The following is an 18,814-nucleotide window of genomic DNA, read 5'->3' on the forward strand; positions in this document are numbered from 1 at the left end:
AACACAGGAGGCATCACTTAAAAAACTTGCTGGTCAAACAAAGATAGACTGCTAAGATTCCAAGATGGCTGCACTCTGAAGAGCGGGTTGATGTAGAGCTCTCCTAATGTGAAAAAGAAGAGAAATAAAAGGTAAAAATATAGGTAAAATTCAGTTACTGGCTAGTCACTGCACTGCCCGTATGTCAGCAAAGTTGAAATCTGGAGAAAGTAAGTGAAAATCAACTATAAAAGGAGAAAAAGAAAAACTCAGGAGAAAAGTCTTGCAACTGTTTAGCAAAATGCAGTCCAGGCTTCAGCTGTTTGTACAGGAGATGGCTTCCAGTAATTTAGAGGCATAAAATGCATTCAGAGGTATTTAAAAAGTGTGAAACTGGAATAATATATCAAGTCAAATGACAAGAGTGGAAGGAATAGACAAAATGTTTAAGCTAGTTGTTAAGATGAGCTGATAAAACTGCACAAATCAAAGGATGAAATGAAGGTAAGACTCTCTAAATATGTAGCTTCTCAAGAAAAACGATTTCTAAAAAGAGAAAAGTTAGAGTTAGAGAAACTCTGAGTTTTTTCTGCTGTGCCAGTACAAATAGGCAGCTAGACTGGTATTCTACAGCAGAGTTTGTTAATTGAAAGGGAGCCCCATGTGGGCAGCCACGGTTATGTAGCTGTTAGCGTTGCTGCCTCACAGCAAGACTTTCCCCGTTTCAATTCTCGGCTGGGATGCCTTCTTTGCAGAGTCTGCATGTCCTGTCTGCGGTCACGTGAGTTTCTTCCGGGTGCTCCAGTTACCTCCCACATTCCAAATACATGCTGCAGGTGAATTGGACACTTTAAATTGACCCTAAGTGTGAGTGCATGTGTGTGTGTGCCTTCTGTGGAAGGTTGGGCATGGGGCTGGCTATTCAACATCATAAAACTTCACTGCCAATCATTCTGCGGACTGTTGTTCCTGTGTCAATCCCCAACAGATGAAGCCAAAGGGAGAAGAAGAAAAAGAAAGGGAACCCCAAGTGTATGCTCCAAATTAGGCCATGGGAAAGAAGCCAAGACCTTTAAAAGTAAAGATGCAGTCATACCAGCGGAAAGATCTACTCCTGGCAAAATTGCATTAGCAGGGAAAGTGTTTACAGTTGGTGACATCAGTGTGTGTGTGGAAAATAATTATTCACTGTACATCAGACAGAAAAATGTGTTTTATCCCTATAATCAGGGAATATTGAGAGGCAGGTGCAAGCCTGAGGTTACTATACCCAGCTGTGTTTTTGTCCCAGATGATCGGACATTTTTAGATGCACAACAGCATAGCTGTCGACTAATTAGGGACAAACAGAATAATGTACAATCGGGGACATTTTTAAAACATTAATACTGTTAACTTGAGACATTGGCAGAATAAAAAGAAATCTATAACTCTTAATTACTGCCATTATTTACTGAGTATAATTCACCAGGTTTCCTCCAAGAGTCACCAGTTTTAGGAAGGGTTAAGAGGGACAGAGCTACATTTTGAGTCAAAATCAGGGAGAGTTGAGAGGTATGCACAACAGGCTAATAAGGAAATAAAGCAGTTTAGTCAGCACTGCCTCTCAGTCTAATAATAGCAGGCCCTTCAGAAAGAAATTGACAGTGAAAGAATTTCCTTTCTTTCAAAGGAAAATTATTGAACAACAGAAACGAGCCCTGGAGCTGGCTAGAAAAATCTGGAGTGCCTTAGACTTGAGTCAAAGATGGTATTGGGTGGTTGTGATATTGAGAGAAGAGCAGCAGTAATGTGAAACTAGGAAGTGTAAGAATTGTAAATGTTATTTCCGTAAGATGCAGTTTGGGCAGGAACACAGTGCTTCTGCAAGAAGTGGCAAAAAAGATTCTTAGTTTAATTGTGTTCTTGGCGGTAGGTCTCTAAATCATTATTCTCACTTTGTCATCAGGGGTTTAAAAGGACAATGAAATGACTGAAAATGCAACTATAAGTAATTAAAAAAAAATTGTTCTAGGTAAATTGTGTCAAGTGTCTTAAGTAAACTGCTTTGTGTTATGAAGAGGCATTTTAAATGTGAGATGGGGGGGTGTCATCATTTGCTGCTGTTAGTAAATTTACAAAAGTACTTTTATATGACCGTTATGTATCCAGGGTGTATATCATAACAATATAAAGACTGGATATAAGCAGTATACTGTTATGTTCTTGTGCTGTTAGGGAGAACATGTGTTGATTATACATATTAAGCTATAATTCCCATTTTTGTACAGGTGGGAGTATAGATGCATGTTCTTAATTTGCGCTACAGGTAAGCAATTTTTTCTAAACACACAGGCTGGACAATAGAAAGCATGAAAATAGTAGCTTTCTAGTACTAAAACAGCTGCGTCTTGTAGTTGTCAAGTTGTTTTTTGTTTTTTTTTATCAAGTGCCAGAAGTGGGAGACTGTTATGTCTACAGGTGCAGAAAATTATTCAGAAGTGTCTGAAGAATATGTTGTGAAACATTTGTGTAAGAAACATCATGGGTTAGTATTTAAAGGAGAACTCGCAAACATTTTAGTGAAAATAAGTAAAAGACTGATACTGAGAGAAGTGAATTTGCAAGTAGTTGCATTCCTAGCAACTTTAGTTTGTAAATATGATATAAAAATTACCCTTATTCATTTAATGGTAGGCAGCACACTATTTCTTAACACTAAACATCAGTTAGCTGAAAGCACATTACATTTTTTCAGATCTGGAAGGGAAATAAAGATAAAGACGAGGACAGATGGTATCTGTACAAGGGGAAACATGCTATGGCATGCACTTTCAGCATAATTAAACCTAACTTTTGGTGAAGTTTATAGTGTAGCTGTCTTTGAAGCAGCTTCCCCTGTATTCAGGTAGTCCTTTTTTGAAACTGTATATAGTTTTGTGTTTCTTCAGAGTTAAAAGGAGTTGGGTTTTAAAATGTATTTTGTTTCTTGAATCCTTTTATTGAAGCAAGAAGTCTGGGGAGTATGACATGGGTTTAAACAGAGAAAAATCACTAATTCCATACAAGATCAGCCTCCCAAGCATTAACGCATGCATGTAAGCTGCTAATTGGAAACGTATTTAAAAAACTGTCATGCAGAATATGTGAAAGTAATAGCTTCTTATCGGAGTGACTGCCTTATCAACGTAATCATGGAGTTTGAATGGTATTGTAGTCATAGGCCTAAGCAAAAAAGTACTGAATTATATTAATAATGAAAATATGTAGAATGAAAATAGCATTGTTACATTAGATGCATTTGGATAGGAATGAGCATGTGAACTGGTTAAAGAAAGGACTTCTGAATGGATATTCAGCAGAGTTTGAAGGACAAAGGAAAAGGAGGTAATATTGATTGCAAAAGGGGCTCCAATAATGACAGAAGGGAAAAGTAAGACAAAAATGGTAGATTTGTGGTAATATGGCGTAATATGGCAGGGAAGAAAAATTACACTGGGATGTGTTTATATTCCACTTTTAACTACTGTTATGGGACTTAAAGAGAATTTTGGGAGAGCGAAAATTAAGTTTTGGCAGGGAATATTTATGGCAGGGACTGGAATCTGATGTACAGTAGTGTTGGATATATCAGGAGGACACAGAAGTATAACGAGGGTAGTTTTCTTTTTTCAAAAACATTTTTATTTTGTTTTCATTATAAACATACGCAAATGTACATATAAATACAATAAAATAAACTATTTATATTTACATTCATCCATGATAAACAATAATTTTATCCATGAGAAGTTATCAGTATTTGTTCAAAAGGTTTTCCAGTTTTTGCCATGCTATTTTTTATTAGTAATGTTATGAGTTCTATAACAAATGGTTTGTAGCTCTTTTTGACAAACAACTTTTGCTAAATTAATAAAATCTTTAAACATCAAATCTTGTTTACTTTTCCAGTTCAAAGTAATAACTTTTCTGGCAATTGCAAGAATTGACCAGAGTAACTGAATCTGAGATTTAGGTATTACATTAGATATAGGAAAATTGAATATGATTAGTGAGTTAGAAATATGACAGTTATCAGACCATAAAGCATTTCCAAAATATCTCCTGTCTTTCCAGTACTGAACAATATTTCTACATTCAGTGAGCATGTGAACCCAGTTGGCCTCTAGTAATTCATCACATTTCCAACATTTGCTTTCACTGTTTTTGAGTACAAGATTTATTTTATGTGGAGTATAGAAATTCCTATTCATAAATTTCCATTTTACTTTATCCAGTCTGCTCTTCTTTCTGTACCCTCCCTCTTTATATATTTACTTTATCCTACAGCTCTTCTTTCTATACCCTCCCTCTTTATATATTTACTTTATCCTACTGCTCTTCTTTCTATACCCTCCCTCTTTATATCATTTACTTTAAACTACTGCTCTTCTTTCTATACCCTCCCTCTTTATATAAGTTACTTTATCCTACTGCTCTCTTTTCTGTGCCCTCCCTCTTTATATAAGTTACTTTATCCTACTGCTCTCCTTTCTGTACCCTCCCTCTTTATATAAGTTACTTTATCCTACTGCTCTTCTTGCTATACCCTCCCTCTTTATATCATTTACTTTGTCCTGCTGCTCTTCTTTCTATACCCTCCCTCTTTATACAAGTTACTTTATCCTACTGCTCTCCTTTCTGTACCCTCCCTCTGTATATACGTTACTTTATCCTACTGCTCATCTTTCTATACCCTCCCTCTTTATATACATTACTTTATCCTGCTGCTCTTCTTTCTATACCCTCCCTCTTTATATAAGTTACTTTATCCTACTGCTCTTCTTTCTGTACCCTCCCTCTTTATATAAGTTACTTTATCCTACTGCTCTTCTTTCTATACCCTCCCTCTTTATATAAGTTACTTTATCCTACTGCTCTCCTTTTTGAACCCTCCCTCTTTATATAAGTTACTTTATCCTACTGCTCTACTTTCTATACCCTCCCTCTTTATATAAGTTACTTTATCCTACTGCTCTACTTTCTATACCCTCCCTCTTTATACAAGTTGCTTTATCCTACTGCTCTCCTTTCTGTACCCTCCCTCTTTATATAAGTTACTTTATCCTACTGCTCTTCTTTCTATACCCTCCCTCTTTATATAAGTTACTTTATCCTACTGCTCTTCTTTCTATACCCTCCCTCTTTATATAAGTTACTTTATCCTACTGCTCTTCTTTCTATACCCTCTCTTTTTATATAAGTTACTTTATCCTACTGCTCTCCTTTCTGTGCCCTCCCTCTTTATATAAGTTACTTTATCCTACTGCTCTCCTTTCTGTACCCTCCCTCTTTATATAAGTTACTTTATCCTACTGCTCTTCTTTCTATACCCTCCCTCTTTATATAAATTACTTTATCCTACTGCTCTCCTTTCTGTACCCTCCCTCTTTATATAAGTTACTTTATCCTACTGCTCTTCTTTCTATACCCTCCCTCTTTATACAAGTTACTTTATCCTACTGCTCTTCTTTCTATACCCTCCCTCTTTATATAAGTTACTTTATCCTACTGCTCTCCTTTCTGTGCCTCCCTCTTTATATAAGTTACTTTATCCTACTGCTCTTCTTTCTATACCCTCCCTCTTTATATACGTTACTTTATCCTACTGCTCTTCTTTTTATACCCTCCCTCTTTATACAAGTTGCTTTATCCAGATAATCTGCTCATCTTTTTTTTTTCTCCTCACTCTAGATCACTTCATTCCTCCTCTACTCCTACCTTCTTTTGCACTTTCCTTCTTCTGACCTTGTATGTAGCTATGTACTATTCTTTGGATTACATTTATTTTTCTTATCCACTGTATCCATAAGTTTGTTTTGCTCTTTATATTGTTAACTTGTCTCTATTTGTATGCATTTGTATGTTTTGTTCGGGGCTTCTCCCCTTGGGTCTCCACTGAAAATGGGTAATTTCTTACCCAGTTGGACTAACCTGGTTAACAAATGTGAAATAAATAAATAAATGTATACAATCTCCAATATAATGAAGAAGAGGTACCATATGTAAAATTCAATAACATTTTTTTGGATTCATCAGATATTTATTCCCCTTTAATCTTTACATAGTAATTCCAAAAATCTGAGTCAAACTTTAGAGTGTCCTCTCTTAGTAACTTATAGATAGGTTAGATACTTAATTTTTGATAATCTGTCTTTCAAGACACCTAATAAGCTGAATCAAACGAGGTATAGATTCAGTCTCTAGGTTGACTGATACTGTCATTTTGTTTTCTATAAACTGTCGTAATGAGTGTATAAACAACCAGCTGTCTTGACTATTATCAAAACTACATTAGAGAGTTTAGTGGTTTAATACTCTTATTTTTAATAAACTGATGCCAGAATATCAAGTTATTTTCCTTTAATTTTTGCATCGCATTGATGATTGAATCTAGGCAATCAGGGGAGTATACTATACGGAATATAAGATATAAAAATTGTTTACTGTTGTAATTACAATCGATTATATTTTTTAAGTTATTAAATATTTGATTAATGCCATAAGAAACAGAGGGTAGTTTTCTGGAGGAATGTATGATAGGATTGAAGATGTGAATGTGCTAGCAGGAACTTCAGGGAATATGTAAATAATTGAAGTACAATAACTGAGCTAGACAGACTGGATAGAATTTCAAGCTTTGAAACATAGCCAATAACTACTTCATATCATTCAGTAATAAAGACTTTGGAAATATGCAGGGCTGTAAAGTAAAAATGGGACTCTGGCACTTTCCAGCTTATTTTTTAAAAAAATGAGGAATTTAAGGAATGGGTAGTAGAAATGATCCAAGTGTTATTAGAGAAGATAGTCATTTCTTCAGAAGGCATAAAATGGAGATGGAGTTTAATATAGGGCAGAAATGAGAGAGAGAGAAATGGAAAAGTATATGTAGTTTTGTTTGCTCAGAGTTAAAAAGAGTTGTGTCCCTCTTGGACAGGGGCAATAGGTGCTGATTTTAGTGTCTGCTTCATAGGTAGGTCCTAGGGCCTATATAAGCCTAGCCAAAAAGGTACCCTGGCTTTCGCCACCTAAGAAAATTATTTTCCTGTGCCCCTGTTGAGCAGAGCCACAGAGGTGATCCCCGTGGTGAATTTCCTATTTCCCATCCAATCATCAAGATTTTTCTTGAAGAGTGCTACTGAGGAGCTTTGTTTGATATAGATAGGTAGCTTGTTCCAGAGTATGGGAAGTCTCTGGGACAGGAATCTAGCCCTCCAGCATGTTCTGTTTATTGTGGTGACAAGGTTTACGTCCCTAGAGCGTGTAGCTTGGAGGGATTGGGATTTCTTTAAGTGGAGCATGTCCAACGACTTTAGGTTTGACATAGCTTTGTATGTTAGGCAGAGATCACCTCTGAGTAGGCGATATGTGACGGAGTAAAGCTGGAGGTTTTTGAGACAGTCTGTGTAGGGCATCTGTTTGAGGCCGGTAATCCTGTTTGTGAGGTATTTCTGTGGCCTTTCCAGTTGTTGTAGATGTCTTGTGAGGCATATACAAAAGGGGAGTTGTACTCTATAATGGGTCTAATGAGTAGAGGGGAACAATGACCTCTTTTTTTCGGGATGAGAAACCTTTTGTGATGAGGTGTGCCATGTAGAAGGATTTCCTGATTACTGTGGTGTTGTGATTATCAAGGGAGAGACTACTGTCCATCTGTGTCCCAAGGTCTCTTATCACACTTTCGGAGTTAAGTAGACTACCACCTATGTGGTAGCTCATGGGTACAGAGTTTTTACAAAAGGGGATGACAGTGCACTTTCTGGCATTGAGCTTGAGGCCATGGCTTTGATACCAGGCATCTGTCTCAGTGAGGCCCTTTTGTAGGATGTCCACATCGTTAGGAGTTTTGATTATGGCTCCTAGTTTGCAATCACCTGCAAACTTCATTAGCCAAAGACCTTCTGTGTTAGTCTTTACTTCAGAAAAGGAACAGAAGAGGACCCAGTGCTGAACCCTGTGGTACTCCACTTGTGACTGGTCTGAAGTCTGATTTGGAGTCTGCTGCTTTCACAGTGTGGGTTCTGTCAGGAGCCAGTTGGCAACCCATTTTGTGACAGGGATTTATACCTAGTTTAGTGAGTTTATCTATAATTCCAGTGTGGGGGATGGTGTTGAAAGCCTTGACGAGATCTCGATAGGCTGTGTGAACCACCTTACCCTCGTCTACAGCTTTGGTGACTGCTTCAAAGAAGTCTATCAGGTTTCGGAGACATGATCTGCCTTTTACAAACCCGAACTGGGTGGGGTCCAGAGTTTAGAGATTACTAGTGTCTTTGTTTACAAGTTCAATGATTATAAGTTCCATGGCCTTGCAAACCAGACTTGTTAGGCTAATGGGGCAGTAGTTCCCGGGGACCGTGGTGGGCTCCCCCTTTGTGGAGTGGGATAACCGTCGCTGTGTGCCATTCAGTGAGCATAAAGCCTGAGGTGAGGCTATGATTGAACATGGTGCTTAGGTGGGGTGCCAGTTCATTCTGTAGTTTGTGTAGAACGCAGTCTGGGATTTTGTCAGGTCCCATGGACGCTGTGTTCTTGGCTTTGGAAAGTGTGTTTTTTTACCTGTGCAGGCGTGATTACAGGAACTTTGCATTCTTCCAGTATAGAGATGAGCCCTTTAGGGGGTGAGAGGGGGTTAAAGTTAGCACTGAATCTATCTGCCAGGATATTGGCAATGTTAGTTGGTTCTGCATATTTAGTGCCATTGTGCTGTAACTCTGAGCAGATCTGAGTGTTGCCATTGAGATTCTTGACATAGCTATAGAATGCTTTGTGGCTGTCTTTAGAATCAGTGGCGATTTTGTTTTCATAACTAGCTGTGGAGGATTTTATGAGGGATCTCAGCTTCTTACTGAGGCTGACCAGGGAGTTCCTCCAATCATGGGATTGTACTCTTTTTTTTTTTTGCAACAGTTTCTTCTGTTGTAGAGTTTGTTTATGGCAGGGGACCACCAGATTGGCTTCCTTTTTTCGGAGGATAGTATCTTGGTTCTTTTGGGGATTGCACGATCCATGCACTCATGTAAGTGCTTATAAAGTGCATTTGTGTAGGATTCAGCAGTTGTACCTCTATTGTCCGTCTGCATGGGTGTCGTGAAGTTTGCCACTTCTGTCTTAAGAAGCATGAAGTTGGCTTTGGAGAAATCTTTTATGGTGGTTTCCCTAATGGAGTGGGGGGCAGGATGTGGATGTCTAGGGTTATTAGCTTGTGGTTGGATCTGACCAACGAGGAATTGACCTCTGGTGTGGGACACTGGTCGCACATGTTGGTAATGACCAGGTCTAGGATATTGCTGCCACTGGTGGGGGTGTGGATAATTTGATCCAAGGTGTTGGAATTTATGAATTCCAGAAAACGTTGAGCAGAAGAGTTGGTACATGAGTAGTTTTCCCAGTTAATGGTGGGGTAGTTGAAATCGCCCATTATTAGGGTGTTGGGTTGTACCCTAATATTTTCCAGTGCATCAAGAAATGAGGAGTGGGAATCCTGGGTCTTGGTGCGGGATCTGTAGCAAGTTACAATTTGGATTGTGGTCTTGGCCAGAGTTAGTTGCACTTGGATATTATCGGAAGCATTATGCTGAGCAACTAACCTGGAGATGTGGATAACCTTAATGAATATGGACACGCCTCCGCCTTTAGTGCTTCGGTCCAGGTTAGGTGGCCAAAAGGTGTGGTATGTATTATAGCCTGGTAATGCAGGGGTGCTCTCTGGAGCCTTGAAATAGGTCTCTCACTGCACAGATGTCGATGTTCTCCATTTTAAGGAGTGCCTCGAGTGAATGCATTTTGAGGTTTACACTTTCTTGGGAACACAGGTTGAATTTGGCTAGGCTTGTAAGGGCCCTGCAGCCATTAGCCTAGTAATCTCCTATGAATAGGTATTATTTAGAGGGGTTGTCAAAGGTTAAACTATTGCAGATGAAGGTTAATCTCTCAGAGCAAGAGGAGGAGCAATTGCTGAGTGCTAAAATGAAGTAAAAGCATATTTAGATAATATGCATGAATTTAGAAAAGTGACTGTTAAGCGAGGATTTTTTTTTTTATAACTTCAAAGTCTTAGAACAATGACTTAGGCAACAGAAAATAGAAAATGTTGCCAAACAAGGGACTCTCAAATTAAAGGATATAGTTGGTAAGGTAAAAAAAAAGCTAGCTTAGTTGACAGATGATACGTTTTAATTAATAAATCTAAAAAGCAACATGTCACTGTTGTGAAATATTATCAGGCAGTCTAGCAAATATGGTTTATAGGACAATACTAAGCTGTTGGCCCGGAGGCTTTTATAAACCTAGCCAAGAATTTCACCCATGTTCCCACTAAGTCAGCACCTGATGTTCATCGTGTTACACTTGGGTTATCCTGCCATCAGGCGGTTCCCCAGTCGGCCTGAGTTCCAAAGTCTTGGTCCGGCGTCGGTTGCTGTCACCTCCTCCCTGATGTCAGTGCGACAGAGGTATATAAGATGCAGCCAACGCCATCTTTTTCAGTCTTTCTTGCCGCGCGGTGCCCGAAGCGAAAGCAGTTTGCAAGTGCCAGTGCTGACTCCTGAGGATTTTTATTCCGAATCCAGAACCGAAGTAGTCTACAAAGCTAAGTACCCCGTTGGAGAAACATTTTCTTGCCTCAGACCGATGTCAGTAAAAGTTAATAACTGTATTTCTTGTGGGAAGCAAATACCTCATAAGGATTTCCATTCCTATTGTATCCCATGCCTAGGCCCAGACCACGACGTCACTGGTTGTCGGTTTTGCGCTAGCTTTAACAAGCGCACTATTAAACGTCTGTCTGATTTTGCCCAACATTATTTTGGCAGAAAATTCAATTACATCATGCCATCGGAACTTCGACGACCGGAATATATAAAAAGCGCAAAGACAAGGATAGGCATCCGAGGCCCAAAACTGACGACGAAGCCTCTTCTAGGCCAGTCGCCGGTTCTCCAGTTTTCAGCGAGGCGCCTTAGCAGCCCCTGACGACCGCTTCTGGAGAACCACAGACCGCCTCAGACTCCCACGTGGAGATGGCTGGGCCTTTGGACGCACAAGTTTTTCAGCCTACCGAAACTAATCCTTCAGAGGGATCCAGAGTAGCAGAACAACCCACAGCTTCAGAGGGTGTTTTCAGACCTACTCAGTTAAGAATTAAACCTTCTGCTAAGTCTAAACCTCCTTTAAAAACAAAGAAACAAATACAGCATTCTCCAGGACAGGCCTCCATGCCTAAGAAACAAATGCTCAAAATGGCTAAAGACCTAATCACTCTGATCAGGGGGTCCCATCCCCCTCCTGATAAAAGGCCTAGACAGGATGCAGACTATGACTCATCCATCCAGGTGTCCATCTCCCCATATTCATCCTCAGACCTAGGATATTCTTTACCCCCTTATGAGGATTCTGATGCTGAGGAATCAATTCCATCAGCCTCTCCGCCTGAGGACTACTCCTTTGGGGAAAGCTTACTACCATGAGGGAGCATTTCCATTGGGAAGGCCAGGATTACTCAGAATCCAAGAAAAGGCTCAGAGACTTCCTTTTATTACCTCAACACAGGCCCCCTGCTATTCTGCCAGTGTTAGATATTGTGTATGATGTGTATACTGAATCCAGCTTAAATCCTGATTCTTTACCTCCAGCCCCTGTTAAGCCTGACAGATAATACAGAGTCCCTGACTCACACAAATTTCTTTATAAAAGCCCTGTTGCTGACCCTGAAATTATTTCTCAGGGACCCAAAGGGGTTAAGGCCTCATCAGCAAAGAATCCAGTTCCCTCTGACAGAGATTCCAAAGCATTAGACAGATGGGGGAAGAAAGTCTATACGTCTGCAACTTTAGCAATGAGAGCCTTAAATTGCCAGTTTCACATGCTAAAATATCAGCAATTTTTGCTGTCTCAGTTGAAACAAAAAATGCTTTTAGATTCAGATCCTCCTAATTTTAAGGAAATGTAGGATTTATTGCATGCAGCTTAACAAGTGGGAAAACATACTTTGCAATGTGGTTTTGATTCTGTAGAGGCCTCCTGTAGAGCAGCAGTTACAGGCTCTGTCATTAGAAGACATGCTTGGTTAAAAGAACATATGTTACCAGATCATGTTAAAGCAAAATTATTGGATGCATCTTTGCAGCAGGATGTGTTATTTGGAGTTAAGGCAGAAGAGGTATTAAAGAAAATGGAGGATAAGGCAAAATCTATGCAAACGGTGAAGGATTTCTTACAGGTTCAGCCTCCTCGATTTAGCAGAAATTGGCCAACAAGGAGTTGGTCCTTTCCAGTTGCAGACGGACCTCAAAGGGGCAGATACAAACGTCCGAGAGGTAGAGGTCAACCACAAGGTCCTTACAGGCCTCGACAATGGGGGTGCATCAGGCCAGAAAGAAGGGGAAGACAGGCCCCAACCATATTAAAAACAGCCCCAATGACTTCCCACTACAGCTGCCAAATAGCTCTCTCTTGGCAGCCCCCTTGGGAGGAAAACTGGCACTTTTCTATCACAATGATCACCAAAGACAAATGGGTTATCAACATTGTATCTCAAGGTTACAGGTTCCACTTTCACACTCTGCCAAGGTTAAAAGGAATGCCAAATCTGCCACCAAATCAATGGGCAGAGGCTCAAAAACAAATTACAGCACTCATGGACATGAGAGCTATTCAAAAGGTACCACCACAGGAGCAAGGACAAGGATTTTACTCAAGACTCTTTCTGGTTCCCAGAAAGGACAAAGCCTGGAGGCCCATTCTGGATCTTTCTTCTCTAAACACTTACCTGGATGTTCCGAAATTCAAAATTTTGACACTACAGCAGCTTTTTCCCATGCTGGGCAAGAAAGCTTGGCTTGTGACCTTGGACCTCAAGGAGGCATACCCGCATGTCCCTATCAGACAAAACTGCAGAAGATACCTCAGATTCATAGCTGGTTCAATGCACTATCAATTCTCTGTACTGCCCTTTGGCTTATCTACTGCACCCAGGGTCTTCAGAAAGCGCCTGGCACCAGTAATTGCATTTTGCAGACAGGAATTCAAATGTATCCGTACCTGGACGACTGCCTGATTCAAGCAGAGAACAAGGACATTCTTCTAAAGCATCTGGCATTTGTAAAAAAGTTATTAAGTTGCCTAGGGTACACAGTAAACGAAAAGAAATCAAAACTAGTGCCCTCACAAGAGATAATATTCCTGGGTGCCAGCTTGAACACAACGGCCCAGATGGCTTGTCTCACGCCAGACAAGCAAGGACAACTGACTCGATACTTTCAACTGATGGCAACAAGAACCCAACTCCCTGCAAGAAAAATTCTGCAGGCCTTGGGTTACATGGCATCTTGCATACTACTAATTCCATATGCCAGACTGCATAGGAGGAAACTACAATGGTACCTAAAGAGTGCCTGGTCTCAACACTGTCAAAGTTTGGAAACAGTTGTACCACTAATTCCATGCCTTCAACAGGAGTTTTGATGGCGGGCTCAAGCTTGTCACCTCAACAAGGGACAGCCTTTTATTCAACCCACAGCCAGGCAAACACTGACAACAGATGCATCTGATTACGCCTGGAGATCACACATGGCAGGAAAATGTATTCAAGGCAAGTGGCTCGCAGAACAAAGGCATCTTCAAATCAATCAAAAAGAGATGCTAGCTGTACAAAATGCCCTTATAGCCTTCAAGGACCTGCTGCATCCAGGACAACTACTACTAAAGACAGACAACACCACAGTTATGTGGTACATAAACAAGCAAGGGAGCACTCACTCCTACCCCCTCTGCAGACAAGCCATGACCTTGTGGAACACGGCTGTAAACTATCAAGTTCATCTGCAAGCACAATTCCTGCCAGGAGAGAAAACCACACTGGCAGACGACTTAAGCAGAAACATCATGGATCCCCACGAATGGGAATTGAATTCACAAATATTCAGAATGATAACACAGAAATGGTGGAGCCCAGACATAGATCTGTTTGCATCCCCAATGAACTGCCAGCTACAGAAATTCTGCACAAGGAGTTACCATCCACAAGCATGGAAGGTGGATGCCCTCTCATTCAGCTGGAAAAACCTACAAGTATATGCTTTCCCACCACTACCTCTCCCTTCAAAGGTACTCATAAAAGCCAGGCAAGAAGAGCCAAAGATGATCCTGATTGCACCAGACTGGCCACGCCAGCACTGGTACCCAATCTTAAAGAACTTAGCACAAGGACCACCCTGGATTTTGCCTCAAATCCCACATCTGCTGACTCAGCACAACAATCAGATACTTCACAGCCAGCTAAAGACTTTAAACCTAGCTGCATGGAAGATTCCTTAGTCAAGCAAGCAGTGCCTCTCTCCAAAGCTGTTATGGATGTCATTCTGGAGGCCAGAAGGCCTAGTACCAGGAAAGCCTATTCAGATAAATGGAAGAGATTCTGTGCCTGGAACCAGGCACACAGCCTTGACCCTCTTGTCCCAAATATTCCTCAGATACTACAATATTTAACTGAGATGCTGGACAAAGGCCTCTCCTTTTCATCCATCAAGATCCATGCCTCTCCCATCTCTGTTCATGCTGAAACAGTACCTCAGAGGGACTAAAAACATAAGACCGCCCTGTAGAGCACCTACTCCAACTTGGGACCTCAACTTCATGTTGGAAAAATTAACTTTACCTCCTTTTGAGCCAGCTAACACAGCAGAGTTAAAATATATCTCTTGGAAAACTGCTCTGCTCCTGGCAATAACATCAGCACGAAAAGTTTCAGAATTACAGGCCACTAATGGCAGTGGAACATTTCATCATTTTCCACCAAGACACGGTGTCTTTAAAAACTAACCCTACGTTTATGCCAAAGGTGGTATCAAGTGTGGCTCTAAACCAAACTATTCACTTGCCAACTTTTTATCCAAAACCACAGAATAAAGGGGAGAGACTACTGCATTTTTTGGACATATACAGGCAGTTATGCTTCTACTTGGACAAAACCAAAGCTTTTAGAAAATCTGAGCAATTATTGGTAGGATATGCTGCAGGAGCACAGGAAAAGCAATTTCAAAACAGACTATTTCAAAATGGATAGGACATTGTGTACGTTTCTGCTATCCACACCATGGGAAACCTGTACCTAACAGCATTAGATCTCACTCCACCAGGGCAACAGCCACTTCAACTGCCTACCTCAGAGGAGTACCTACCAAAGATATTTTGGAAGCAGCAACTTGGAGTTCTGTACATACCTTCACCAAGCATTACCATCTGCCCCTCTATACTCTAAATCTAGAGCTGGCTTTGCCACTGCAGTGCTGCAGGACCTTATAGCCACCCCTAACACCTTATAGAACCAGCCACCCTACCTCAGCTTTGGGATTCTACCCAAGTGTAATGACTGCAGCAGTGTAACATGATGAACATAGTACAGTTTTGTACCTACCATACCTGGGGTTACCCTCCCTCCTTCCCCTCTTACTTGCTGGTACGTACTTATGTCTTCTACCCTTTACTACCTATGGGGGAGTATTTTCTGGTAACTGAAAGTTGTTGATTGCTTTTCCTATGTATGTTTTATTAGCAATTTGAATTGCCTCCCTTTTGGGGGCACCTGACATCTGGGGCAAGAAAAACTGAAGAAAATGGCGTCGGCTGCATCTTGTATACCCCTGTCGCACTGATGTCAGGGAGGAGGCGACAGCAGCCGATGCTGGACCGGACTTTGGAACTCAGGCCGACTGGGGAACCGCCTGCCAGCAGGATAACCCAACTGTGATGACTGCAGCAGTGTATACACTCAAACATCTAAATTTATGGTAGGTACAAAACTGTACTTTTTCCCTGTCCAGCAGGAACACAGATGGGATCCCAGAGGTATATTTTCGGTTTCCTATCCAGTCGTCTAGGTTCCTATTAAAGAGGGTTAGTGAGGTACTCTGCTTGACATGGAGCGGAAGTCAGTTCCACAAATGGGGGAGTCTTTATTTATTTTATTTTTATTTTTATTTTACATTTGTTGACCGGGCTAGTCTAGCTGGATATATGTCCATTTTCAGTAGAGGCCCGGGGAGAAAAGCTCCAGTATTTATTACAGGTTTATATTATTGTTAAACAATGATTATAGTAGCATGCAACAGGTAAAACCATACATAGTAACGTCATACATAGTAGTTACAATAAATATAACATAAAGTTTGCTAAAAATGCTTTAAGGTGAGTAGGGAAAGGTATTAGTGTTATAGGGAGAGTAGAAATGAAAAGAGAAAAGAAAGAGGAGACCGGGTTAGTCTGGGTTAGTACAAGAGCATAGCCAGTGATTATTGAAATACAGTTTTAGATTCTTTTTAAACAGTGGGAGAGACGTGAGAGATGTAATCTCAGTGGGTAGTTTATTCCGTATTTTTCCAACAGCATTGGAGAATAGTGAATCGCCTGCTACATTGTTAGTTTTAGTAGTATTGATCAAACGTTTGTTTGAAGAGCGTAGGTGTCTCAGGTTATTGTATGGTATAATGAGACTGGTAAGTATTGGGGTTTTGTTAGGTTGGTAAAGGGTCTTGTGCACTATAGTAAGCTGTTGGAGTTTGAGGTAGTTAGGGAGTTCGAGCCATCCTAGTTGTTTTAGGTTCAGGCAGTGATGGGTTCTGAAGGGGGATCCTGTAGCAAATCTAGCAATATTATTATAGGATGTTATTAGTTTATTGAGGTTATTTTTAGAGAGGTTGGTAAATATAGGTGAGGCATAGAGTAGAGTAGATATTAGGTGCATTCTAGCTATTGTGGTCCTAGCAGGTGGAGTGAGGAAGGGTTTAATTCTATATAGCGAACCTATTTTTTTGTTAACTAATTTTATTGTATTGTTGATGTGAGAATCAAAGTTGAGATTGTTGTCAATAGTTATTCCTAATAGCTTAGTGGTTAGATCCGGAGAGATAAGAGTACCATTGTTGGAAGTGAGAGTGAAATGAATAGGGGTAGACTTTCGGCTTTGTGAGAAGAGTAACAGTTTAGTTTTCTTAGGGTTAAGGAGCAGGCAGCGTTGAGAGAACCATTGTTCAACGGTGTTAAAAGCTTTTTGGGTAATAGACTGGAGTTCAGTTTGAGAGGTGGCTGTACAGATTATTGTAGAGTCGTCAGCATATTGAATGCAGGTAGTGTTTGGGATAGCTGTTTGAGGGTCATTAATAAAAACGAAAAATAGTAGGGGGCCTAGGATAGAGCCTTGAGGAACCCCTACAGAGATAGGAAGGTGATCAGATAGAGTTTTTCCAGAGAACTGCTTGTTTGTTATCTAAGTAAGATGTGAACCAGGTTATGGAAGGAGGATCGAGTGAGAGATAAGTAAGAATGTGCAGAAGAAGTTGGTGATTGACCATATTGAAAGCTTTAGATAAGTCAATGAAGAGTGCAGATGATAGTCTATTGTTATTGCGGTTATAGTTAATGGAGTTAGTGAAGGAGAGCAATGCAGTGGTGGTGCTGTGGGAAGGTCTGAATCCATGCTGACAGGAGGCAAGTAGGTTGTTTTGGAGAAGTGGTTTAGTAGTTGTTTGTGTACATTTTTCCAATATTTTTGCGAGAGGGGATAGGAGTGCTATCGGACGGTAGTTAGAGAAGTCATTGGAGTTCCCACCTTTGTGGAGTGGAATAATATGAGATATTTTCCAGATAGAAGGAACAGTTCCTTCAATTATAGATCTATTTAAAAGTATAGAGATGGGATAGGCGATAGCTTTGGCGCCTATTTGTAGGAACTCAGCAGGGAGTCTGTCAGCCGAAGGGGTGGTAGGTTTTAGTTTATGAAGAAGTGAGAAGATGAAGGAGGTAGAAATTGGTTCAAAATGAAAAGAAGGAGGTGGAGTAGTAGAAGATGTAAGCAAGTTAGAAGTGTTGGGGGATAGGTGACTAGCTAGAGATTGGATAGCACTTGTAAAGAATAAGTTAAAGGCATTAGCTGTTTGTGAGGGATGTTCAGGATTGGAGCCTAGTGGGTTGGGGGTAATAGATTGGCCTGGGGAAAGAAGATTGTCAATACTAGTCCAGAATTGTTTAGGTTGCTTATTTGAGGTTTGCTGAAATAGGAGAAAATACTTCTTTTTGTCTGTCACATTGGCCTTTTTTGTACTGTTTCTAAGTTCTCTGAAGGTTTGGCGGTCTGTCAGATTCCTAGTAGCACGCCATTTTGCCCAGGATTTATTTCCAAGAATGATTTTTTGCCTAGTGTCATTGGTGAGCCAGGGGGCTGGTTTAGCTTTGGTTCTAATAGTACGTAGAGGTGCATGATGGTCTGGGATGGATAGGAATGTGGAATTGAAGAATTCTACTGCTTCATTAAGGGGAAGAAGTTTTAGTGGAGACCAATTACATTGTTTTAGTTCAGCTAGAAAGAGTTCTGGGTTAAATTGCTTTTTTGAACGTAATGTTAGGAAAGTATTAGGAAGATTTAGGTTTGTTCTATGTCTAATTATGTAAGTTAGTGAATGGTCACTTAGATCATCTGGAAGGGTACCAGATTTTATAGGTATGTTGTGGGCCATTAGTAAGTATCCAGTCTAAGGTAGTTTCATGATTATTGATTTTATTAGTTCTGGTAGGGCTGTTAATGAGTTGTGAGAAGCCATATAGGTTTATATGGGAGGTGGGGTTTGTGCTTTTACAGGTATTCCAATCAATATTTATGTCACCTAGGATAATTGTCTCTTGTGGGAGGTTAGAGGAGAGCCAGTTAAGGGTATTTTCTAGAATGTTAATGTTATTTCCTGGGGGGAGATATGTACAAATAATATTTATGGCTTTGCTTTGGTTGAGTAGGAGCTTTAAGCTAATAATTTCAGAACTAATG

General features: G+C 40.4%; 1 protein-coding gene across 1 annotated transcript in view; it reads left to right on the forward strand.

Moving 5' to 3' along the window:
* Window positions 1-18,814, forward strand: part of SMPD4 (sphingomyelin phosphodiesterase 4) — a 1,415,848-nt gene that overhangs the window by 1,004,701 nt on the left and 392,333 nt on the right. The gene's annotated exons all lie outside the window — the stretch shown is intronic.

The sequence above is a fragment of the Protopterus annectens genome, chromosome 4.part0 (assembly GCF_019279795.1).
Source record: "Protopterus annectens isolate FY-2018-M chromosome 4.part0, PAN1.0, whole genome shotgun sequence".
In the NCBI taxonomy this organism is placed as follows: Eukaryota; Metazoa; Chordata; order Ceratodontiformes; family Protopteridae; genus Protopterus; species Protopterus annectens.